This window comes from Palaemon carinicauda, chromosome 19 (assembly GCF_036898095.1).
Source record: "Palaemon carinicauda isolate YSFRI2023 chromosome 19, ASM3689809v2, whole genome shotgun sequence".
In the NCBI taxonomy this organism is placed as follows: Eukaryota; Metazoa; Arthropoda; class Malacostraca; order Decapoda; family Palaemonidae; genus Palaemon; species Palaemon carinicauda.
In genome coordinates, this window is record NC_090743.1 from 2,769,236 (window position 1) to 2,796,044 (window position 26,809).

General features: G+C 46.6%; 1 long non-coding RNA gene across 1 annotated transcript in view; it reads left to right on the forward strand.

Moving 5' to 3' along the window:
* Positions 1-26,809, forward strand: part of LOC137658112 (uncharacterized) — a 34,902-nt gene that overhangs the window by 1,877 nt on the left and 6,216 nt on the right. Inside the window, exons 2-3 of the long non-coding RNA XR_011047250.1 lie at positions 11,459-11,694; positions 15,178-15,270. This is a non-coding gene — a long non-coding RNA (uncharacterized lncRNA). The remainder of the gene's footprint in view (positions 1-11,458; positions 11,695-15,177; positions 15,271-26,809) is intronic.

Here is a 26,809-nt window from a genome sequence, read left to right on the forward strand (position 1 = left end):
ATATTGTCTAAAATTATCATTATCATTAAACTATTCATCAAGAAACGTTTTACTTTGTATAGGCCTAGTCATGATTTTTTTATTCAACAACTCTCTAGTGCCGAATTTGGTTTATAATGAAGGCAGCCACTATATTTCTGTCAAGAAAATTCCATTTTCTCTTCTCTTAAACATTGGGAGAGTTTATTTTCCAATTCGTTTCTGGTTAATACTCTAGCCACTAATTCCTGTTTGCATAAAATATCTTCATTGACTTTTTAGAACTGATACCCTCTTGTTGAACATTAATCCGTACTGATATTTGGGCAATTGCAATTAAATAAACATGTAATTATGTATAATAATATCTCTAACTATACCATTAATGCCAAGTCATAGTCCTTTATACATAGTAAATAGCCATTCACATTCTTGCTAGTTGACGATATCTCGTAAAATGTCCTATATGTAATAAGAAAGCGGAATTACATTCATGAAATAGTAAAACAAAGAAAAAAATGCATATGAATATTCAATATTTCATTTCAACGTGAAACAGCTTAAACTACCTCGTAACTGCGTCAGACAATAGTTTATGACGTCACCAATGGTATGGTGTTTCTATACTCTAGAGTCCTTGGCAGTGTTGCTAGATATGGGAATTTATCCCTAGATTTGGAGATATTTGATCTCCAATGGGGATATTCTGTACAAATTTCTATGAAGGAAAAACAAAGATGAGTAAACCTTTATATTGTTGCAATTAGTTTATTTGCACTTATATGAATTATAGTGAGTAATTTCTATGTTATTAAAGCCTACATGATCTGAAGAAATTGTATTTGTGGTAATGGGGATTTTGGAAATGGGAATTTTTGGGTGGTTTTGGGAATTTTTTCATCATGATTTTTGGGGATTTTTAGACTAAACCATCTGGCAACACTGCTACGCTTGTCCCATTTGTCAGTTGGAGTTCGTAGTGAAAACATCAGGAGTTTGACAGGTGATGTATTCAGGAGAAAGGTTTATTATCTAATACATGTGTTAAGTGGTTTTCTATACCGAGTAAGGTAATCGTAGTCATATAGGCCTCGTAATACTTAAGAAAGGAAGATTTACGTGAAGGTAATATTCTGGCCTTGGGAGTTTACAGTAACTAGCCATTACAGTGTAGTGACTGGTAGCTTAGTTTATTACAATGTATTAACTTTGTTATAGTTTAGTGACTGGTAGGATTGCAGTGGTAATTATATAAATTATGTCCCATAGCCCTTGAGAAAATGATTTTTTAACACTAGTGCCTTAAACTAACCACTTATTGACGCAGTTATTTTTACCATAATGTAAGGTCTAAAATAGATTTGGCTAGGCCTGAAAACTTCATTTCGACTAAGTTTTAGTTCATAAGTCGCCTGATTCCTAGTCATTTGTGTAAAGCTAGGCTCTTAGGCAAAGGGCAATAGTGTGAAACTTATCCAGTATTTTGGTACATTTATAGAAAAACAAGGGACAACATATCTAAGAATAAAAAGAACATACTACAGTAAAGAATGTACTTTCAACGAATTTGACCTTTATTTCTACAGCAAATAAGTTAAAACCATTAATGACCCCCCCCCCCTTTCCCAAAGGACACGATGTGGGAACCTAGGAGTTTGGGTGTTGGAAAACAGAACAAAACAGGTTTATTTAACACTTATGAGATTTGTAAAAGACTACAGAACCTAACAAACCCACCTTACTTGATCTAGTATTTCCCAGGTCACAATCCCTGGAGGGGGCAAGCCCCCTGGATCCCCTTCCCAGGTCACAATCCCTAGAGGGGGGCAAGCCCCCTGGACCCCCTTCCCAGGTCACAAAACGTAATTATTTGACACTTTGAGATTTGTATAAGGGTAGAGAAACCCAGTGGCCATATACGTAAATCTCACCAAGCCAGTTTTGTAGAATTATAGAACAGTACAATGAGTGGTTTATAGAAGTTAAGTTTATTTTTAGTGTATTTTGTGGTGTTTTGAATGTCTTTGCTAATGATTTTTTACAGATATCCATAGATTTTTAGTTTGTTTGGTCAACTACCATAACCGAAAAGCTGTCTCTTTGCTCTAGGTATATCAGTGACGTTTGAAACGCCTTAAAATATACTGTTTACCTCTCTGAATATATGATATTTGAATTTACTTTTTAAAACTTTATTTTCTCCAGTCATCTTGAAAAACCGGTCATCGTAACAAAAACACCGTAATTAAAACAGTCCTTGTAATGAAACACTTTCAAATCATGGGAACCTTTGTTTGCCAGGACTTCCAGACGCATAGAAAATGCAATTTTACATCCTATTTTCTATGAAGTCATTCGTAGCTGTGTTCGTTGTAATATCTCCTTACTTAATTACGCTAATGTTTTATTGGTTTTTGCTATCTTAGTTCGCCTTGCTCCCTCTCAAACATTATCTCATTGCTCCTTTGTTCTGGACAGGGGAACATGATCCTCTATACGTGTTAGCCATTTGGGCTAGTATTTCATCGTTAATTACAATATCAATTATACAAACTTAACCAAGGGGTTAATACACGCTTAATGGGCGAGTTGTAGCTTTGTGCTCCTGCCTCTGTTGAAACATGGAATTGGCTTCCATTTCCCATTATCAAACACACTTTAGTACCCAAACTTTTCATTATTAGCATGATCAATATAATAAGAGCTATAATTATATTGTATATTTCAATATTGGAAACCAATAAAGAGGTTTATGATATGATGTACCCTTAATTCTGTTCGAACAAGTAGCTTATAACAGAAGCACCACCTACCGGTGTTTGTTCCGACACATATACAAACCTTCGCTATTTATAGGGTATTACTTTCGGCAACGCTGAAAACCAGCCAAAACAATTTTAGTGAGGGATAATTACCCCATCCGCTAGTTAGCGGGAGGGGGTTGGTGTTAACTAGCTACCCCGCTCACTCACACCTGTCGGTTTTGCTTTTGCTTTTGGCTCGGTAGAGTGCGGACGTGCCGTCTCTCTCTCCCGTTAAACAAACTGCCTTGACTTTATTACTTTTCCTTTTTCTTTAGTGTGTATCGGTGTGTGTTTGGTTATTGTCCTGCTATGCGGACATGTCCAGGGATTGAAGGCTGCCGCTGCGGCACCTTCATGTCATCCGTGGAGACGGACCCACACCCTTTATGCCCTGCTTGCAGGGGAACTCGGTGTTCGCGGGACAACACCTGTTCCGAGTGTAGGGAGTGGCCTGCCTCCCAGTGGAGAGGTTTGCGCGTAAGAAGTCTAAATGCGAATCTTTGCTTTCGGGGTCTTCCTCGAAATTGAAGAAATTGCGGGCTTCTGCTTCCTCTACACCCAAATCTCTGCCCGAAGCTAAATCTCGACCAGGCCCTTCCGGGGCACGGTCGAGCAGTAGCGCAGGGCTTGTGACTCCAGGTCAACCCTGTGGGATAGACGAAGGTGGTGGCTCCCCTAGTGAGTCGGCTCCTTCTCTTCCGGACCTTGTGTCTTTGTGGCCATCATTGGGTGTCAATGGTCCCCCTACGAAGGAAGTTCTCCTCGAACTCCTCCAAAGGGGAGCAGAGAGAAGACGGTCATCTCCTTCCTCTACGGAGGTCGATCTTCCTCTTATGGGCGCAGGCGCTGTTGCCCGTCGGTAAAGCCAAGAGTCTGGTTCCGACACCGAGGAGTTAGCTAACCCACCAGGGGCGGTGGCTGGGCTCTCTCCAAGGCAAGCTTTCCCTTCGGGGGAACATATCTCTCGTTCGCGAGAGAAGATTGCCTCTGTGCATCGGCAATCTCCTTACGCTTTAGGTTCTCCTCCAGGGGCGGAAAGAGAACCTTTTTATAAGCATACAGTAGTTCTCCTTCGGGTGAACTCTGCTCCTCTGCGGAGGAATTATCTGTAGACCTTAATCAGTCTCCCCCTCGGGCGGAGTTTATTGAACGTTCCTCTCCGGAGGTTTGTAGAGTGGAGGGGTGGGTAACCCCTCTCCACCCCGGACGTTCTCCTCCTCGGGCTGTGAGGAGACATCTTTTTGAACCTGCTGGTTCTCCTCACGTTGACCCTTCGGGGTCTCGTGACGATCACCCTTTGGGCTGGCGTGATCGTGAGCCTTTTTGCTCTCGTCATGTTGATCCTGCGGGTTCTTATGACAATAGGAGTCCTTCGGGTCTCCGTCGCACTGAACCTTCGGGCTCTCGCGACTTGAAACCTGTTACGTTGAACCCTCGGGCTCTCGTAACGACGGTAACATTGAACCTCCGGGTTCTCGTACCATCAGTCACGTTGATCCTTCAGGATCTCGTGATAGAGGAACCTAGGTTCCTCATTACATTGACCCTTCGGGGTCTTGTAACCTGAGTTATGCTGAAACCTTGGGCTCTCTTTAGTCTCGCTAACACTTCGGTGTATCGTGACAGAGAAACTTCGGTTTCTCGTTGCGTTGATCCTTTGGGTTCGTGCAACACAGTTCACGCTGAACTTTCGGGTTATCGTGACCATAGTCATTCTTTTTATGACAGTTTTCAAACTCGTGGTGTTGATCGTTCGTGCTCACACAACACAGCTATCGTGAACCTTAGGGTGAGTGTAGTAGTGAGTTCACTCACCAACCTGAGAGCTCTCGCGCGCACGACCAAGTTGGCGTGCATGACCAACTTGGCGCTAACAACCGACTTGGTGCGAGCAAACAAAATGGCAAACATGGCGCGCGGGTTCATCCTATGGCGCGCCATATGCGGTAACATCCTGTTGCTCGCCATGCGCGCAAACAACCTTATGCATGCCAGGTGCGCGAACAACCTTACACGCACCACGAGCGCGAAAAAGGTGCGCGCAATCGGGAAGGGCGCACGCACGAGCACCCTTCTGCCTACCAACAGTTCGGCGCAAGAGCGCACGACTATCTTGGCGCTCACAGTCAGTCTCTCAAGCCCCTTAGGCCTCAACAGAGACTTAACAGTCGCCTGCGCGACTGAGCCCAGATCCTATCCCAAAGGGCAGGCCTGTGCCGATCTTGCCTGTAGGGAAGCCTCCATCAGACAAGAGGGTTAGGAAACCTGCCCATGTTCCTAAACCCAGGGAGCAGTTCTTTCCTAAGGACCTCCCCCTTAGTTCACCAGGAGCCCATGACCCGCCGTGGCTTAGCACCTTATTCAGTGTAATGCGCCAAACCATGAAAGGAGTCGTTCCCTGCTCCCAGTCCTTAGGTGACACACCTAGGATCCCCTTATCGCCTCCTCTCTTCCCAGGGTCCTCTCCTCCCTCCGATCCTAGGAGGAGTTCGGAAGATCCCGCACAGGCGGGTCTTTCTGGCAAGGGGAGACGGTCATCCCCTCGCAAAAGACCTCTGGAAGAGATTAGGCATGAACCTCAGGGTAGCCCCCTGCAGTTCAAGACACCAGAGGCCAGACCAAAGGGGAAAAGGATAAGGATTCGTCCTTCGCCCCTCAAGAAGGATAGGGTTACTTCCTATGGAGACTTTCCGTCCCTTACCGGTCGAGATAGTGTCTAGGGAGGCACGACCTGCGACGGGACGGGACTCGGCCCATACGGAAACGGACTTACATTCCACCTGTAAGCTGACGGAGTCCTCTAGGCTCCTGGGGACAGAGGACCTCCGGCCTCGTGGAGGGAACCGAAGGATTTGTTCACCATCCCCAAATCCTTGGCCAGGCTTCCTTCCTCAATGCCTCCCAGGCAGCTGGAAGTGAGCACCTCGGTAGTCTCCCTATCACCAGTCTATCCAGTTGACGACTTCGACCCACTCCAGGCTCCTATGGATGAGAGCTCAGACATGGAAGGGCAGAGCGATCTCGAGGACAACGCTCTGCCAGCAGCCGCTAGCCCTAAGCTTACGGAGGGTGAGAGGAAGGAGTCGGAACACGCCTTCTGGCAGGTCTTAGCCTGCATCCGTTCCATCAATTGACTTCCAGATCCTTCGGCAGCCCCTCTAGATGGAAAAGAAACGGTCCTTGACCAGTTCTAAGCACTCAGAAACCTAATAGGACCAGTGCAGCTTTGCCCTGGTCAAAGGGGTTGAAGAGTGCCAAACAGAAGGCAGTGTCCCAGGAAACTGGGTCCACCTCCTCACTCCGCTCCAGCTCGTCCTCCAAGCTCCTACCTCCTCCGTATGTGTTTCAGAGGAGGTACTATGAGATCCTCAGGGAATCTCTTCCAACGCTGCCTCTTGACCACTCTATAGAGGCGATCTCGAAGGCCACACCCTTCGAGAAACTTACGGGACTTCCAGTCTCCTTTTCGGCCTCTGAAATCCTAAACCAGGAGAAGTTAGCGAAGTACGCCATGCAGGCTACTACGTGGCTGGATTTCTGGTTAGGATCCTCAGGACAACTGATGCGGTCTAAAAACTGGTCTCAGGAGTCCTCCAGGAAGTATTTGGAGACTTTCCTATCGTCTGGCACTTGGGCCATCGTGTTCCTCTCCCATCAGGTAGTGAACCTTTGGGCCAACACTACCCTGAAGAGGAGACATGCCGTCATAGGCAAGTTCCATAGACATCTCCCTCAGGCCGAAGTAGCGAGACTGAGAAATGCTCCTTTCGTGGGCAATTCTTTGTTCCATCCTGAGGATGTCGAGCTGGTGGCAGAGAGGTGGGGGAAGTCCAGTCAGGACTCCCTCATACAAAAGGTCTTAACAGCTAGACCCTACCCCTCTCAGCCACATCGGAAAGCACAGCAAATCCCACAACTGAAAAGGGCTAGAGACCCAAAACAGCAGGGTAAAAAGGGTGCGAAGCAGGCCTATCACAGCAAAAAGTCATTTCGTGGAGGAAAGGGTAAGAAGGATCCGGCCGAGGCCGGTCCCAATAAGACAGGCAACCCTCCCATTTGCTCACCTCTCGGGTTGCCTATAAAGCCGCTGGCAGAGGTGGCTTCACCACGGGGCCGAACCCTGGACGGTCGAGGTGATTCGTTCAGGGTATCGTATCCCGTTCACGCTCTCTCTCCTTCCGTATCCCGTTCACGCTCTCTCTCCCTCCACTGACTCGAGTACCAATTCTATCGAACTCCTGTGCGAAAGGATTCGCACAGGAGTTTGCCCTCGGCAGAAGTCCAGTCCATGTTGGAGAAGGACGCTCTCCAGGAGGTCGTCGACGGGTCCCCAGGTTTCTACAGTCGACTTTTTCTTGTGAAAAAGGCGTCTGGAGACTGGAGACCAGACATCGACCTCTCGGCCCTGAATAGGTTTGTCGAACAGATACCTTTCAGGATGGAGACGGCCGACACAGTCAGACAAACGATAAGACCCCAGGACTTCATATGCACTCTAGATCTGAAGGACGCATACTTCCAGATCCTAATTCACCCATCTTCCAGGAAGTATCTGAGATTCGTGTTCATTCGGAAGCATTACCAGTTCAGGGTACTGTTTTGGTGTTTCCACAGCACCCCAGGTATTCACGAGAGTATTCGCCCTAGTATCATCTTAGGTTCACAGAGTCTGTATCAGTCTCCTAAGATACTTGGAAGACTGGCTGATTCTGGCAGACTCGGAGGTGGCCCTTCTCCGCCATCGAGACGAGCTTCTAAGGTTTTGCCAGGATCTGGGGATCGTGGTAAACCTCGAAGTCTCAACTGCTCCCCTCTCAAGAACTGGTATACCTAGGCATGCGATTAGACACCCTTAGGCACAAAGAGTTTCCATCAGACGAAAGGATCCAGAGACTGAGGGAGATAGCACAGGTCTTCCTCAGTCGGGAAGAGCCCCCGCTGCAGTATTGGCTTCCCCTTCTCGGTCACCTCTCTTCCCTAACCAGACTGGTCCTCAACAGTCGCCTCAAGATGAGATCCCTCCAGTGGCAACTAAAATCCCAGTGGAACCAACACTCCGATTCCCAGGATCACCTAGTCTGCATAGGGCTAGAGGAACAGTCAGACCTCAGGTGGTGGCTGGCGGAGCCAAACCTCTGCAAAGGGGTCAATCTTCTCGTCTCTCCCCCGGAATTGATGCTTTTTTTCGGATGCATCAAAAGAAGGGTGAGGGCTCACGGGCTGCACCATTACATCTCCGGCCAATGGTCCGAATCAGAAAGGTACCAGCACATCAATCTCTTGGAGATGAAGGCAGCCTTTCTGTCCCTCAAAAAGTTCCACCTGGTCCTGGCGGGGCACTCCGTGGTGTTGATGAGCGACAACACCACGGTAGTAGCTTATCTAAGCAAACAGGGCGGTACCTTTTAGAAGTAGCTGTGCCATCTTGCAGTAGAGATACTCAGATGGGCAGAGGACTCGGTGACTCTATCAGCTCGCTTCATTCCGGGCAAGTGTAATGTGCTAGCAGACAAGCTGAGCAGAGCGACACTGATAGTTGGCACCGAGTGGTCTTTGAATCCTCTGATAGCCAACAAAGTCCTGACTTTGTGGGGTTCCCCGACTGTGGATCTGTTCACACTGGCCTTGAATTTCAGGCTCCCGTTGCACTGCTCCCCAGTCCCGGATCCCCAAGCTCTTTGGCAAGATGCTTTCCAACCACGGTGGATAAACCTGGACGCTTACGCGTTTCCCCTGTTCTGTCTGATGAGAAAAGTTCTCAACCAGGTACGAGCAAGCAACAACTTGCAAATGACCCTCATAGCTCCGCTATTGCATTACGCAGAATGGTTCCCGGATCTTCTGCATCTCCTCACGGAGATCCCGAGGGAGCTCCCTCCACAGCACGACCTCCTCAAACAACCACATGCCTACATCTTCCACAAAGCCATAGCTTCGCTTTGACTTCACGCCTGGAGACTATCCAGCACCTCCTCACACAGAGAGGCTTTTCACAACTGGTCACGAAAAGAATGGCTGGACACCTCAGGAGATCCACAGAGGCAGTCTACCAGGCGAAGTGGTCAGTTTTCTGTGGTTGGTGTCGTGGAAGGGGTATCTCTCCCCTCGATGCCTGTTCCAACCATAGCGGAGTTTCTTGTATACCTTCAGGAAGAAATGCTTCTCTCCGTCTCGGCAGTCAAAGGCTACCGCTCAGCCTTGAGTCTCACCTGTAGACTGAAAGGAGTCGATATTTCCTCCTCGTTGGAACTTTCTTTGCTCATACGCAGTTACAAGCTTACTTGTCCCCAGGCAGAGCTAAGACCTCCCCCTTGGAATGTGGTTGCAAAAAGAATGGCTGGACACAGGAGATCCACAGAGGCAGTCTACCCGGCGAAGTGGTCAGTTTTCTGTGGTTGGTGTCTTGGAAGGGGTATCTCTTCCCCTCGATGCCTGTTCCAACTAAAGCTGAGTTTCTTGTATACCTTCAGGAAGAAATGCTTCTCTCCGTCTTGGCAGTCAAAGGCTACCACTCAGCCTTGAGTCTCACCTTTAGACTGAAAGGAGTCGATATTTCCTCCTCGTTGGAACTTTCTTTGCTCATACGGAGTTACGAGCTTACTTGTCCCCAGGCAGAGCTAAGAGCTCCCCCTTGGAATGTGGTTGCGAAAAGAATGGCTGAACACCTCAGGAGATCCACAGAGGCAGTCTACCAGGCGAAGTGGTCAGTTTTCTGTGGTTGGTGTCGTGGAAGGGGTATCTCTCCCCTCGATGCCTGTTCCAACCATAGCGGAGTTTCTTGTATACCTTCAGGAAGAAATGCTTCTCTCCGTCTCGGCAGTCAAAGGCTACCGCTCAGCCTTGAGGTCTCACCTGTAGACTGAAAGGAGTCGATATTTCCTCCTCATTGGAACTTTCTTTGCTCATATGCAGTTACGAGCTTACTTGTCCCTAGGCAGAGCTAAGACCTCCCCCTTGGAACGTGGTTCGGGTCCTCAGGTCTCTGAAGGGCTTCCCCTATGAACCACTACGCCAGGCCTTCGATTGCCACCTGACGTGGAAGACGGTGTTCCTGCTCGCTCTGGCTTTGGCCAAGAGAGTCAGCGAACTTCATGGTCTATCTGCTGATGTCTCCCACTCTAGGAGATGGGGGAAAGTAATCCTCAACTACGTCTCCGAGTTTGTAGCTAAGACTCAAAATCCGGGTGTGCCGGACTCCAGGTTCGGCCCATTTCGGATAGAGTCTTCGTTCTGTAACCGAAGATCCAGACCAACTGTTACTATGTCCAGTAAGGAGTCCGAGATGTTACTTAAGAAGAACAGCAAAAGTTCGCCCTTGTGTACGAGCACTTTTTGTCAGCACGGGGAAGGTCAAGAGGAGGGTCACGAGGAATACTATTTCCTCCTGGATAAGGAAAGTAATCGAGTACTGTACGCTCTATATCCAGATCCTCCTCTGTCCAACCGACCCAGAGCTCATGACGTCAGAGGCATTGCAACGTGCCTGGCGTTCAAGAAGAATTTTTCTGTGGCACAGGTATTGCAAGCGGGCATGTGGAAGTGTCAGACGACCTTCACAGCCCACTACCTGAAAGACGTAACCCACAGGAGCATGGAAACCGTCTCCATTAGTCCTGTGGTGGCCGCACAACAAGTGACCTAATGCCTTAGGGTCCTTGATGGACAAGTAGGAGAGGATTAAGGGCAGAGGTTACCCGGGATAGTCTGGGGTGAATGAAAGAAATGTCTGGCTCCCTTCTTCCCCCCCTCCCCCCCTGGGGAAACCGCTCCGCAAGACCGAAGCATAGCTGACCTCGCCCTTCTGCAGGTAAGTTTCATTTCCCTTGTGCATCCTGAGTATGAATAAATACTTTGTCACCAATACCTCGAGAGGGAGGGTATTGGATATGTCTTAGAATTCATGCTTATCCTCGAGTTCCTACGTAAAGACAAGGCACGTGTCTCTCTCGCACAAGCTTCTGCAGGTCGCTATCATTGAGTTACCTTGTAACTACATTGATTTTAGTGAGGGTAGGGTTCCTACTAATTAGATCAAAGATCAATTAGAGGGAACCCCAGGTCATGACCAAGGCCAGTTTGTAGAACTTCCTCCTTCCTAAGAGTAAGTCACCCTATGAATAGCGAAGGTTTGTATCTGTGTCGGAACAAATAAAAAATTTGGAAATAATTTGTATTTTTCCTAACATACAAACCTGGCGCTATTTATACAAATTGGCCCACCACTCTGTCCCCCTAGAAGTCCTGCCAGGAAGTAAAAGTGGTTACTCAACCGACAGGTGTGAGTGAGCGGGGTAGCTAGTCTACCTCGACCCCCTCCTGCTAACTAGCGGATGGGGTAATTATCCCTCACTAAAATTGTCTTGGCTGGTTTTCAGCGTTGCCAAAAATAATACACTATAAATAGCTCCAGGTTTGTATGTTAGGAAAAATACAAATTATTTCCAAATTTTTTATTTTTCTGAACTACTGTGTAGAAGGATACTCCTGTGGCTTGTGAAAAAAATGAGCAAAATGGGAATTTATTACTAAAATCTGTAACTTCGTTAATAGAAGTTTCCGCCAGTATTTTAGTATATAGGATTCAAAATAGTGTACAGTATTTGTAAAGATCTATTCAATTATGCGAGTTCCAATGTCCTAACTAATATTGCACTGTTTTATAATGAAACCTACAGGTGGAGAATTGCTAAGCGCAGGTGTGTTAAATGGTAAATCAGGCTTTTGGTTAAGGGAAAACTTGAATTGTGCGAAATGCAGGGATGCTTCGTAATCTTACCATATCCACTTAACCCAACTAGGAGAGCAGGTCTTCACCGCTCACTTAACTGGGCCTTCACTCTCCTGCAATTGACCCTCTCTCCCACAGCCTCTCTAACTTGACCTATGAATCTCATCACATAAGAAGCCTGAAGTAAAACATGTTTTAATTTAATTGGAATACTTTAATAAATAAGATTTTATTCCGTACAATCATCAACTTGAGTTAAGGAAGAGGATGTTATGATTATTGCTAATAGATATTTTGTTCTTACGCGAAATGCAAACCATTGTCTTTTAAGTAGGGAATATGTTTTAAACGTGAGCTGGACGGCTGTCGAATCTTTTAACAAGACAGTTTAGTGATGGTAGGAAGCAAGGCTGAGAATCCCTGGCACAGAACACAACACACACAATGAGTATTCTTACTCTTCCTTATGCTGGACAGGATGGAGGGATGGACCAAGGCATCAACCCTTGGTCTTTCACTGCTTGCAAACGCTGTATGAAAGCTTCGAAAGGTGCCATCATCTCAACTTGTTCTACGAAAGTACAGTATCACGGGCACACTTTCAGTGGAGCAGCCACAACAAATACAGACTTAGCTGTTGTACCCTTAATGGAATTTTTAATTTTCTTCTTTCAGGAAGAGAATGCTGGCAGTTTATTACTTTTATTGCAAAGCAAGATGCTCATAGGTGCAAGGATGGATTTTACATCTAGTTACTATTGTTAAACCAGCTGTAAATCCCCACAGTGTCTTTGCTTCTTGCCAGTGGCATGATTGATTACAGTAGTAGGTTGGCCTAGGCACTAGCCACCTGTTGAGATATTACTGCTAAAGAGTTATTGGGTCTTTTGACTGGGTTGGTATTACTATTGTACACTGGATCCCCCTCTTGTCACAGGTTATTTTACCTTTACCCACATACACCGAATAGTTTGGCCTATTCTTTACACATCCTCTTTCTTTATACACCTAACAAAACTAAGAAAACCAAAAATTTCTTCTTCGCTGAGGGGGTTCATTACTGAACTGTAATTTTTCATTAGCTACTTTCTACTTAGTAAGGGTAGAAAAGATTCTTTAGCAATAGTAAGCAGCTCTTCTAGGAGAAGGCCACTCCAAAGTCAAACCATTGCTCTCTAGCCTTGGTTAGTGCCATAGTCTGTGTACCATAGTCTTCCACTGTCTTGGATTTGAGTTCTCTTTCATGAGGGTACAATTGGGCACAGTATCTGTTTTCTTTATTTCCTTTCCTCACTGGGATATTTTCCCTTTTTTTAGCCATGTGGCTTGGCTTATAGCATCCTAACCATGCTACTACTATAGGACAAGTTGAGAGGAGGGCACCCTTTGAAACTTTTATTGAGCATTTGCAAGCAGTGAAAGACCAAGGCTGGTGGAGGCATTTTCTCTCCATGCCTCTTGGCACGTGGCCTTGGTCCATCTCTCCGTCCTGTCCAGCATAGGGAAGAGTAAGAATACTCCTTCCATGTCTGTTGTGTTCAGTGTCGGGGATCTTTTCCTCATTGTTGTTGGTCTTCCTAGGCCATCTTCAGTCCCAGGTTATGTGGTCAATTCTGTTCTTAGGACAGACCAACCGTATTCTTTGGAGTTGGAGGAATGAATTGCTGGAGTAATGTGCCGTATCCTCTTTGCTGGCTGAATAAGATGGTACTTGGGGTTCGTCTACCCCTAAAACACCGCACCTTTGACCATCGACGAAGATAGATAATCCCGTGTCAGTGTTTCTGGTGAACATCTATACATCATGTGTACAATGGTCAGAGGGAGGTGACATTCACTTTGCCTTTGGAATGGCCTTAGTCATTGAGCACCACTTTAGTGCCCCTCAAAGGCCTGGGCTATTCTTAGAGCTTCCCTGGTCGAATCTGGCCAATTTATTATTATTACTTGTTAAGCTACAACCCTACTTGGAAAAGCAGGATGCTATAAGCCCAGGGGCTATAACAGGGAAAATAGCCCAGTGAAGCAAGGAAAAAAGAAATAAAATATATGAGAAGTTGCAAACAATTAAGATAAGATATTTTAAGAACAGTAACAACATTAAAACATCTTACATTTATAAACTATTAAAAGACTTATGTCAGCCTGCAAGTTTGAACTTTTGAAGTTCTCCCAATTCAATTATCCAATTAGGTAGATTCCACAACTTGGTCACTGCTGGAATAAAACTTCTAGAATACTGTGTAGTATTGTGCCTCATGATGGATAAGGGCTGACTATTAGAATTAACTGCATACCCAGTACATTACGAACAGGATGTTAGCAGTAAGTCGATCAACAAGGTCTTGTCCTCTCCACTCTTTAGGTAGAAAAGTTTCTTTTCAGGTATCAGCACCTGTTCAGGTTGACCCGTTGGTGTGCTCACCGATTTGGGGGCTTTTCTTGGATAGATTGGCCAAGGCACCAGCCCTCCTTTGAGATATTGCTAGTGTTTTATTTCCTTTTTTTTTTTACCCACACATACACGGAATAGACTGGCCCATTCTCTGCACATTTTCCTTTTTCCTCGCACACCCGACAACACTAATGTAACACAAAGATTCTTCTTGTGGTTAACTACTGCACTGTAATTGTTCAGTGGCTACATTTCACTTGGTAAGGGTAGAAGAGAGACTTTAGTTGTGCTAAGCAGGTCTTGCAAGCGTTGCAGTACCAACGTGGCAATTGTTGCCTCCGCGTCTGCATTCGCTGACATGTCAGCCCTTACAAGCTCGTCAACAATCGCCAGCTCGTCAGTGTTCGCCTACTCCCCGGAGATCTCCACCACGTCAGCTTTCTCCATTAAGGACAAGCTCGCCATTGCGTTGACGCTCGCTAACGCAGAGGCATTTACCAGTGCTTCAGCAACCTAATGTTGCTGAAGTACTGAACACGCTGAAACGTAGACGAAAGACAGCGGCCACCATCTTCCAGCAATTTCCAAGAAGTCGCAACATCCCGTGTGGACAGGGGTAGGTGATCACAGAGGGAAGCGCAGGACTGGAAAGGTATGTCATCACCTCCAGATCATCCTTCCTCTCTCCGAAGAAGGGTCGAGTCCCACTTCAAAGGCCATCATCACCCCATTCCCCTCCCTGCAAACACAAGAGTGCAACTGCTGGGTAAAGAGGGAAAGGGTATTCTTGGGGAATTTAAGGTTCTGAAACTACCGGCACCTAAGGCTGACCCACGTAGATCAACGGTTCCAGATAAGACTCCTTAGAGGGAACTTTCCGTTTCCTTCCCTTCAGGGTATCTGTCAGACAGTGTCAGCGTCAGCAGACAGCCTTGATTCAGAGCCATTGTCAGGGCAGTTGTGCAAGCTTTTGGGCCTGCTCTTTCAGCCCGCACCTCATGTCTGAGTACCTTGTTAAAAGTTAAATAGCCAAGTTCCAATTGCATTAGAATCATCTCCCAATTAAAGAGCTTAGGTTTGTATAGTTAGAAAAGATACAAGTTACTTAGCAAATTTTTGAATTTCATGATGTCAATTATGTTAAAGCTGTCCAACTTCCATGTTTTCCTTCTTCAATTTTGCTACTCCAGAAGGTTATAATACTGTACCTAATAAATTTGTGTTTGATTTAATTTTTTGTAGAACTGTATTTTTTTTTTCTTTTTTTTCAGGCTGAAATGATTAACGTGATTTAGAAAATGTACCTACAATTAGGAGAAATTTGTGTTATAATGGTTAGAAGCTGTCATTATCTGCATGCAGAGGTGAGATTTGAGTCAATATGCAGAGTAATACTTTACTAATATTTTTGGGTTTTTACGGTAACTTGTTATAGTTTTACTCTTTAGTTACTGCTGTACTGTATAGTTAGTTATTCCTGAAAATAAGGTTTTCTTTGTAAATAACAGATAATTCTAAACATTCCTTTTGAAACTCATTTGTACATAAGACTTTGTAGTGATTACAATTACATGGGGTTTTGTAATTGTGAGCCCCGCCCCCATTTCCAGTCGGATATTCCTCACTTTATTTTGGCTACTGTCACTGTATAGTACAGATGTAGAGACAGCTCTTGACAAAACTTTTTAAATTTCTTTCTCTTCTAAAGGTTGCTCATGAATGGCAGACAAGGGATAGTGACAATGTCCTAGAGACTGCCCATGTATACATATGATCACAGTGCCCAAGTCCCCCTCTCCATTGAAGCTAGGACCAGGGTAGGGCAGGCAATGGCTGCTGATGACCTCAATAGGTAGACCTATCGGCTCCGTCAAACCCCCCCCCCCTCCTTAGTTCACAGGATGGTGAGGTTGCAGTCACTACAAGAAACAATCAAGCTTGAGTAGGACTCAAACTCCAGTCTGGCAGATCACTAGGTATGGATGTTTCCAACTGCCCACCATAATGGTTAGTGATCGAGTGGAAGCAAGAAGTTTGTGTTTGCCCGGGGAAGGGAGGATGTTTTACCAGTTTATGGCAAAGCCCACTGTTGATCCTCACTCCTATGTGCCTCTTGTAGGGTGCCTAACTGTTCATGGTCATCTAGTGTCTCGAGTGCAGTGGAAAGCGTACGCCTGTATAGGGAAGAAGCGAACAAAGCGTCTGTTATGGTTGGACTGGGCAATGTTGAAGACTCGAGGGAAGTTTTTTGCCGCTTCTGTCTCATCGGGGATTCCACTGTTGCTGGTGCACCTGTGCTTATGCCCTTGGACCGGTCCATAGGGAATACACTGCAGGTATCAGTAGGACTCTTATCTGCATTGGCTGTTTTTTCAGGTTTTGCTGGTGCTTGGGGAACCCCTAGTGTTTGCCGCTCCCCTTTGGAGACTAAAGACTCATCTTTTGTGATTGTACGGACTGTTGCCACTGCTGACAATGAATTTTACCCAATGAAGGCTTGGGCTTAAGTCTTTCAGGTAGGCCCTCCATGTCCTTTGAGAAAGTTAGTTGCCAAGACTACCTCTCCCTCAGTACCCCTGGTGAATTTATCTGTCTCAAATGTCCCTGGTGATGGCAATGGTGAAGGGCGTGGTGGTTCTCACTAGTGTCAAGGATCCCGGTAGTTCCCCACTTGAAAGCTAAGGTTAAGTCAAGTAAGGTAGTCAGTCCTTGGCTGGCAAGTAAAGTGCCGGTGTCAAGAGCCGTGGCCCTAGTGTCCAGTAAAGACAATAGAAAAGGTAAAGCTAAGAAAAGTGTTATCCCAATCGCTGACTTGATGCCAGTGATTACCACCTCTTCCCCAGTGTCCGTTCCTCTGACCCTTGTCAGGGGTCCAGGGCCTGTTCCTACTCCCTCAGTGTCAGTGGTTGTGCCTCTGAACTTGTATGTGTTGAGGAAGAAGGCGAAGAAATCCAGGAAGGCCAGCTGTAATCACAGGGATATAACTCCTTGTGACACCACCTCTCTCTTGAGAGGCTATTAACAGAATTTATTTCCTAGATCACCCCAAGTCCCAGAAAAAGTAGTGTTCTGGCAAAGGGGTTGGGCTTCCTGCTACCGTTAAAAGTTAATGGCCGATTCCAGCTGTGATAGAATTATCTCTTGATTAAAGAACTCAGGTTTGCATAGTTAGGAATGCTACAAATTACTTTAAAAATATTTGAGTTTTAGGGTAAGGATAGTCTCAACAGTTCATACAGAGCTTTCTTTAAGGACTGCAACCCTTCGCCACATCCCAGTCTGTAACTCTAATTCCCACGAGGAGAACAGGTCTAGTCCATACTTTTAATGAGCTCGGATAATTCCCACAAGGAGGGAATATCTACTCCTATCACTGGCTCAAGGCCGAATGATACCCTCTTACTTGAGATACCGAGAGGTATTTTCCCATTCGTAGCAACTGCAAATGGCCCACTTTGCTTGGTAAACATCAGAGGACGACTTCCTGAGGTATCGGGGTTATGTCTTGTGCTCTCACATGAAAAGCCTCTCTTCTGGAAGAGGTTCTGGATAACCTCCTCCCATGAAGTGATAGAGACTACCCTGGGTTGTGGAGCCTATGCAGATGGTGCTGACAAAGCAGGTTGCACTAAGGTGGAAGCACTTTCAGAGTGTCGACTAGTAGAGGCAGAAGGTCCGGGTACCATTCTGCTTGAGGTCATTTTGGAGCTAGTAGAGTCAACTTTCAATCTTGGAATGATAACACTTCATCACCCTTCGAAGACGGCGGAAAAGCATAGATGTCGAGGCTATCCTAGGGGTGCTTGAACATGTTTTCAAGCGCTGCTTCCAGGTCTGACACTAGTGGGCAATTGTTTTCCTGTCTGGTCTTCAGCTGCTGAATCTCCTTTTAATATGTTTGAGAGGGAGGAACTTTAATAGAGTTTTTATTCCTGATCTAGATAATTTCTGGCACCATTGTTCTATTCGTTATGCATGTTGCGTAAGATTTTTCAATATTAATCTTACCCGATGATCATGTAGCTGTCAACTCCGTTGCCCGACAGAAATCTACGGTCGGGATACGCCAGCGATCGCTATACAGGTGGGGGTGTACACAACAGCGCCATCTGTGAGTAGGTACTCAAGTACTTCTTGTCAACAAGAACTCAATTTTTCCTCTGTCGTGCCGCCGGCAAGACCTACTTGGATACGCTGTTGATTCTGGAGTTGTTGTTCACGATTTGGTGATGTATTTACTCTAGAGTTTAGCCTTCGCTATTCAGGAAGCTTTATCATTAGCTTAGCAAGCTTTTGGAATTAATTTGGATTAATTGTTAACGAACTTTGCTAGATTTTGGAATTCCCCCTTGACTACTTCTACAATTCAAGATGTCTGACCATTCTCAAGTCCCTAAGTACAGGCAGTGTAGCGTTAGGGCTTGTGCTAGGCGTCTTCCGAAGGCCTCTATAGATCCTCACACCGTTTGTTCCAATTGTAGGGGTAAATCCTGTCAATTGGAAGATCGATGTGGGGAATGCGCTGGGCTTTCGGAATTCGATTTTAACGAATTCCTTAAAAATGCACGTAGGTTAGAGAAGGAGAGAATCAGGAGGAGTTCTTCTCGCTCTGTGGATTTTTCCTCTCCCCATGCCCCTCAACCTTTTCCTTCCCCTGTAGTGGTGACTCCCGAACCTGCTTCTAGTGCTCAGCCATCCATGGCGGATATGATGCGTGCCATTCAGGCTCTCGGTGACAGAGTGGAGTCATTGGCTAATGACCGTAATCAGCTTTTGGCAGATGTCAAAGAGCTGAAAGCGAAAAGTGCAGTGGGAAGTGTTATCAGTGCTAGTGATGTGAAAAGTGTCGGTGTCAGTGTTGCGCATGAGGGTACATCTGTGCGTGCCAGTCGTCCTCCCAGTCCGGGACCTCTTGCAAGCTCCCAAGCCCAGGGGAGAAGCAATGTCGAAGGACCAAAGGGTTCGGCAGGCCTTGATCAGCGCACGGATGTATCCTCAGTGGTTGCGGACGTATCTGTCAAAGATCGTCCCATCCACAAACACGAATGAGCCCTTACATTCCTCGTCTGTGGAAGAAGTTTCCAGGAGGAAACGATGGACCAAGGTTTCACGACCGCTCAAACGTAAGGTCCCTTCCGAGCGAGTCCAATGGCCCAGGTGTAGCCACTGGGTCAGTTCGGACTCGCTGCAGTCTTCCGATGACTGCACACCTCCCAAGAGAGGTAGAGTGGTTCCACAACAGGCTACTGCTCCGTCTGTTGCTGCTCCAACCACGGTAGACCCTAAGTGGTCCATGCTGCAGACTATGCAGTCTCAGCTTGCGGCATTCATGCAGGAGTATCATGCTGAGAAGGTTGACACTGCACCTGTTAACCTACAACCCGCCGAGGTTGTACGCTCAGCAGATACTGCGGCTGCCTGCTCCCACACTCCACCTGTGAGAGCTCCACCACCGATGCGCAGTCCACTCTGCCAGACGCATGTTCTTGTCGCACCATCCGTTGACATGCATGAGCTACCGCATCAGCAGTGGGAAGGTGCTGTAGAGCTGCCGGGTTCTGACTCTATGCGGCATGCTCCGCATACCATACAGCATGCTTCGCATACCTTACAGCATGCTCCGCAATCCACCGCAACCCCTCCCTCGCTCCAGCACTCTGCTTTTGTTGTTGCCAGCTCGCAGACTGACCAGCAGCGGCATGATGTTGGATCCGCAGCAGTTACGCATGCACCCGTACTGCCGGATTCAGCCGTTCAGCTTTCTGCTCTGCCTTTGCCACTTCCTACTCAGCTTTCAGATGATGGAGTATCAGATGACGAAGCTGCACATTTGGATGAACCGCACTCCGACATTGAAGGGCCCAAGTCTACGCCTCCCTCCTTAGACTTTCGTAAAGTCCTTGCCTTGTTCAGGGACTTGTATCCTGAACAGTTTGTGTCTGCAACCCCTCGCTCTCCTCCCTCCGAGTTTGCTCTGGGCATGCAGTCTGCTGCTCCTGCCTTCACCAAGCTTGTTCTCGCACGCTCATCCAAGAGAGCTTTGAGGGTTATGGGAGAGTGGTTGCAGTCCAAGAAGCAACTGGGAAAGACTGCTTTCATCTTTCCTCCTACCAAGCTTGCTTCTAAGTCGAGCGTCTGGTATGCCACGGGAGAGGAACCCGGCTTGGGAGTTCCTGCCTCTGCCCAGGGCGACTTCTCAAGTCTGGTTGACTCTCCCCGCAGGCTGGCTATGAGACGTTCGAAGATCTGCTGGTCCTTTTCAGACATGGATCATCTGTTGAAAGGAGTCTTTCGTGCCTTCGAGATCTTCAACTTTCTCGATTGGTGTTTGGGAGCCTTAAGCAGGAAGACTTCCCCTTCGGATAAGGACTCTGCCATGCTGATCATGTCTAGCATGGACAAAGCCATTCGGGATGGGTCTGGTGAGCTTGCGGCTTCGTACGTCTCGGGAGTGCTTAAGAAAAGAGAACATCTTTGCTCCTTCTTATCGGCTGGTATCACTCCTTGCCAGAAGTCAGAGTTGTTGTTTGCTCCTCTCTCCAAGTGTCTGTTTCCGGAGGAGCTGATTTAGGGGATGGCTGCCTCCCTTATCCAGAAGGATACCCATGATCTTATGGCATCTTCCGCACGTAAGGCTAAAACCTTACCTTCCGTGCCTAGACCCTTCCGCCCTGCAGCAGTAGACACTCCTGCTACTAGGTTCATCCCGCCCTTTCGTGGCAGAACCTCCAGCAGAGGAGGTACCCGTGCCGACAGTCACCGTGGCAAATCCAAGAAGGGTTCCAAGTCCGCAAAAGGCAAGTTCTGACTGCCTTACTCTCCAGACAGCAGTGGGAGCCAGACTCAAGACCTTCTGGCAAGCTTGGGAGAGCAGAGGTGCAGACGCTCAGTCTGTGAAGTGGCTAAGAGAGGGGTACAGAATTCCGTTCTGCCGCAGTCCCCCTCTAGCTACATCTCCCATCAACCTCTCTCCCAACTACAAGGAGAAGGACAAGAGGCTAGCGTTGCAACAAGAGGTGTCGCTCTTGCTACAAAAGGAAGCGGTGGTCATAGTCCGGGATCATCAATCCCCGGGCTTCTACAACCGTCTCTTCCTGGTAGCGAAGAAGACAGGAGGTTGGAGACCGGTGCTGGACGTCAGTGCTCTCAATGCTTTTGTCACCAAGCAGACGTTCACAATGGAGACGACGAAGTCGGTCCTAGCAGCGGTCAGGAAGGAGGACTGGATGGTCTCGTTAGACCTGAAAGACGCGTACTTTCACGTCCCATCCATCCAGACTCCCAACCTTTCCTAAGGTTCGTCTTTGGAAAGGTTGTGTACCAGTTCCAAGCCCTGTGCTTTGGCCTAAGCACGGCACCTCTTGTGTTTACCAGACTGATGAGGAATATTGCCAAATTCCTTCACTTGGCAGACATCAGAGCCTCCCTTTATTTGGACGACTGGCTTTTAAGAGCTCCAACAAGTCGTCGCTGTCTGGAGAATCTCAGATGGACTATGGATCTGACCAAGGAATTGGGCCTCCTGGTCAATATAGAGAAGTCCCAGCTCGTCCCATCCCAGACCATTGTCTATCTCGGTATGGAGATTCAGAGTCGAGCTTTTCGGGCTTTTCCGTCGGCCCCAAGGATCAATCAAGCCCTAGAATGCATCCAGAGCATGCTGAGAAGGAACCGATGTTCGGTCAGGCAGTGGATGAGTCTAACAGGGACACTATCATCGCTGGCCCAGTTCATCGAGTTAGGGAGACTCCACCTCCGCCCCCTTCAGTATCATCTAGCTGCTCACTGGAGAAAGGACATGACGCTAGAGGCGGTCTCAGTGCCTGTTTCCGAAGAGATGAGGTCTATGCTAACGTGGTGGAAGAACAGCATTCTTCTCAAGGAAGGTCTGCCTTTAGCTGTTCAGACCCCCGACCACTGTCTCTTCTCGGACGCATCGGACACGGGCTGGGGTGCGACACTGGACGGACAGGAATGCTCGGGCACGTGAAATCAGGAGCAAAGGACACTTCACATCAATTGCAAGGAGTTGTTGGCAGTTCATCTGGCCTTGATAAACTTCAAGTCCCTACAGCTAAACAAGGTGGTGGAGGTGAACTCTGACAACACCACAGCCTTGGCTTACATCTCCAAGCAAGGAGGGACTCATTCGAGGAAGTTGTTCGAGATCGCAAGGGACCTCCTCATTTGGTCAAAAGATCGAAAGCTTTCGCTGGTAACGAGGTTCATTCAGGGCGATATGAATGTCATGGCAGATCGCCTCAGCCGGAAGGGTCAGGTCATCCCCACAGAGTGGACCCTTCACAAGAATGTTTGCAGCAGACTATGGGCCCTGTGGGGTCAGCCCACCATAGATCTATTCGCTACCTCGATGACCAAGAGGCTCCCGATGTATTGTTCTCCGATTCCAGACCCAGCGGCAGTTCACGTGGATGCCTTTCTGCTGGATTGGTCCCATCTCGACCTGTATGCGTTCCCGCTGTTCAAGATTGTCAACAGGGTACTTCAGAAGTTCGCCTCGCACGAAGGGACACGGTTGACGTTGGTTGCTCCCCTCTGGCCCGCGAGAGAATGGTTCACCGAGGTACTGCAATGGCTAGTGGACGTTCCCAGGACTCTTCCTCTAAGAGTGGACCTTCTGCGTCAACCTCACATAAAGAAGGTACATCCAAACCTCCACGCTCTTCGTCTGACTGCCTTCAGACTATCGAAAGACTCTCAAGAGCTAGAGGCTTTTCGAAGGAGGCAGCCAGAGCGATTGCCAGAGCAAGGAGGACATCCACTCTCAGAGTCTATCAGTCTAAATGGGAAGTCTTCCGAAGCTGGTGCAAGGCGAATGCAGTTTCCTCAACCAGTACCACTGTAACCCAGATTGCTGACTTCCTGTTACATCTAAGGAACGTAAGATCCCTTTCAGCTCCTACGATCAAGGGTTACAGGAGTATGTTGGCAGCGGTCTTCCGCCACAGAGGCTTGGATCTTTCCACCAACAAAGATCTACAGGACCTCCTTAGGTCTTTTGAGACCTCAAAGGAACGTCGGTTGTCCACACCAGGCTGGAACCTAGACGTGGTTTTAAGGTTCCTAATGTCATCAAGATTTGAACCGCTCCAATCAGCCTCTTTTAAGGACCTCACATTAAAAACTCTTTTCCTCGTCTGCTTAGCAACAGCTAAAAGAGTCAGTGAGATCCACGCCTTCAGCAGGAACATAGGTTTTACATCTGAAACGGCTACATGTTCCTTGCAGCTCGGTTTTTTGGCTAAAAACGAGCTTCCTTCCCGTCCTTGGCCTAAGTCGTTCGAGATCCCAAGCCTGTCCAACTTGGTGGGGAACGAACTAGAGAGAGTACTTTGCCCAGTAAGAGCTCTTAAGTACTATTTAAGACGGTCAAAGCCATTACGAGGACAATCAGAAGCTTTATGGTGTGCTATCAAGAAGCCTTCTCTTCCGATGTCTAAGAACGCAGTTTCTTACTACATCAGGCTTCTGATTAGAGAAGCACATTCTCATCTGAAGGAAGAAGACCTTGCTTTGCTGAAGGTAAGGACACATGAAGTTAGAGCTGTCGCTACTTCAGTGGCCTTCAAACAGAACCGTTCTCTGCAGAGTGTTATGGATGCAACCTATTGGAGAAGCAAGTCAGTGTTCGCATCATTCTATCTCAAAGATGTCCAGTCTCTTTACGAGAACTGCTACACCCTGGGACCATTCGTAGCAGCGAGTGCAGTAGTAGGTGAGGGCTCAGCCACTACATTCCCATAATCCCATAACCTTTTTAATCTTTCTCTTGAATACTTTTTATTGTTGTTTTTGGGTTGTACGGAAGGCTAAGAAGCCTTCCGCATCCTGGTTGATTTGGCGGGTGGTCAAATTCTTTCTTGAGAAGCGCCTAGGTTAGAGGTTGTGATGAGGTCCTTTAGTATGGGTTGCAGCCCTTTATACTTCAGCACCTAGGAGTCGTTCAGCATCCTAAGAGGACCACTAGGCTCAGTAAGGAAGACGTACTTAAAAAAGGCAGAGTAATAGTTCAAGTCGACTTCCTTACCAGGTACTTATTTATTTTATGTTTGTTATTTTGAATAACTGCTAAAATGAAATACGGGATACTTAGCTTCTTTGTTAACATGTATGCTGGTCTCCACCCACCACCCTGGGTGTGAATCAGCTACATGATCATCGGGTAAGATTAATATTGAAAAATGTTATTTTCATTAGTAAAATAAATTTTTGAATATACTTACCCGATGATCATGAATTTAAGGACCCGCCCTTCCTCCCCATAGAGAACCAGTGGACCGAGGAGAAAATTGAGTTCTTGTTGACAAGAAGTACTTGAGTACCTACTCACAGATGGCGCTGTTGTGTACACCCCCACCTGTATAGCGATCGCTGGCGTATCCCGACCGTAGATTTCTGTCGGGCAACGGAGTTGACAGCTACATGATCATCGGGTAAGTATATTCAAAAATTTATTTTACTAATGAAAATAACATTTTTCATAATTCTGACCATCCTTTGCATTCAGATCTTCCTGGACAGTACCATCCTGTTCGTAATACTAGGTATGCTGTTAATTCTAATAGTCAGGCCTTATCCGTCCTGAGACTAAATAATACACATTATTCTAGAAGTTTTATTCCGGCTGTGAACAAGTTGTGGAATGATCTTCCTAATCAGGTAGTTGAATCAATGGAACTTCAAAAGTTTAAATTTGCAGTGAATTTTTTTTAAGTTGAACGGGCTCATAAATCTCTTTTTATAGTTTATTTATGAAAGATCTATTTTGTTTCTATTCTTAAGACATTGTTTTAATTGTTCATTATGTCTCGTGTAGTTTATTTCATAATCTCCTTTCATCACTGAGCTATTATTACCTGTTGGAGCCTTTGGGCTTGTTAGCATCCTGCTTTTCCAACTAGGGTTATAGCTTTGCTAATAATAATATTAATACAATAATAATGAACTGGCAGTCTCTTGCCATCTCTTGTGGCCAATATGTTTATTTGAAAACTCTAAAAAATCATGAGCCTCATCTCTGCTTGGGTATATAAAATCCATTCTGATCCAACTCTTTACCCAACAAGTGACTCAACGTGTCAGCTATGACATTCCTGTTTCCGGGAATGAACCGTGCTAATAGGATTACTGCATTCAGGACTATCCATTTGTGTACCAATACAGGTAACTGGCATAGTGTGATACTGTGCCTCTTCCCTTTTTGACATAATCCACTACGTTTCCATTATAGTTCATCAGTGTAACCGAGTGGTCGATTAGCAATGGCCAAAGTGTTGGAGTGCTAGATAGGCTGCCTTTAACTTTAGCACATTGATGTGGATAGGCTTGTCCTCTAGAGACCACTGTCCTCATGCCAGATGTTCCAGCCCCCCCTCTGACACATCTGTAAAAAAGAGGGGGTCTGGAGGTGAACACTGTAAGGGAGATCTCTGAAACAGATTTGCCCTGTCTAGCCACCAAAGTAGGTCAAATTTGGTGTCTTGCTCGATTGGTTCCGGGTCTCAACAGGAATCTGTGGTCTGCGATTTTTGTCGCTTTAAGGCCGATTCACACGACCCGTTTTCTTTCCGACAGGCTCGCCGTCGGTTAAGCGGCGTCTAGGTTTCTTACGTGTATTCAAATGCAACTGTTCACACGACCCGTCAGGCAGACGGCGGCCCTCGGACGTCGCCCTTCCGAGGCGGCTCGGCTTTCTTCCCAAGAAACCCCTACCGGTTTGACGGACGTTAGCCACCCGTCCCAACCAGCGGGTGGATGATGTTTTATGTGAACGAGGACCTGTATTGTACCCGTTCGTTTCGTGGCCTACAACCCCGACTTTTCCTCATAGTATAGAGTCATAGAAATTAGTTAGTTTGTTGTTGACACCATGTATTAGAGGTTAATTGAACTTTTTCAAGGGTATGAGGAGATGTTTGACATGGCAAACAAGATTTATAGAAATAACTTACATAAATAAAAGAAATGGAAAATGACTCGAGAGGCATTAAATAAAACAGGCAATTTATCGCAATTTTAATATTCTTTGCATAGTGCATAAAGCATTATGTTATGAAGTTGCATAACTTATTTTGTCAACACAGTAATCAACCAACATTTTAAAGTGTCAAAATGATCGTAATTTACTCAGTCCTAACGTGACAGAGTCTAAGTACACAATGAAAACCGCGCGCTGGTAAACGGATACGGAACGCCTCGTGTGAATGTACAACATTTCGACGGCGGTTAGCCACCACCCAGCCTGTCGGAAAGAAAACGGGTCGTGTGAATCGGCCTTTAGTCGTCATTGTAACAATCATAGGTGGAGGTGACTATGAGGAAGGGGATAAGTTACTTTCCTGAATCGGGTTACCATCTCCCTGTATGTTTAAACTATCCCTACTACTTTGTCTACGTCCAGGCCAAGATATGTCTTTCTGTGCTTGGATGAAAGCTTGGACTTCTCCAGATTTGTAACAATCCCCAGATCCCATCAAAACAAGAGGAGCCTGTTCCAATGATGGCAAAGTTGGGACTTTTGAGTCCTCCAGTATTAACTAGTTGTCTTTCAGACGAATTCCATTGCCATGGGCCCATGCTGCCAATACCTATGTGAATTGAAAGACTTTGTTTCCTAGGACAAAGCATAGATACCTTCTTGAAAGATTCACGGGGATCTGGAAGTGTGTCCCTGAGATAGTGAAATCATACTCATTCTTCCTTAAAGGGTGTAAAGGGTGTCCGACTTTGCTGGGTGTTTCCATCTTGAATCGAGTCCAATGACTGAACTCATTCAGGGCTGGGAGATCTATTACTCTACTGGTCTCCAGTCCCTCTAGTCCTTTTATACAAAAAACAATTGGCTGAAGTAGCCTGGAGACTTGTCTCGGCCATCTGCTAGAG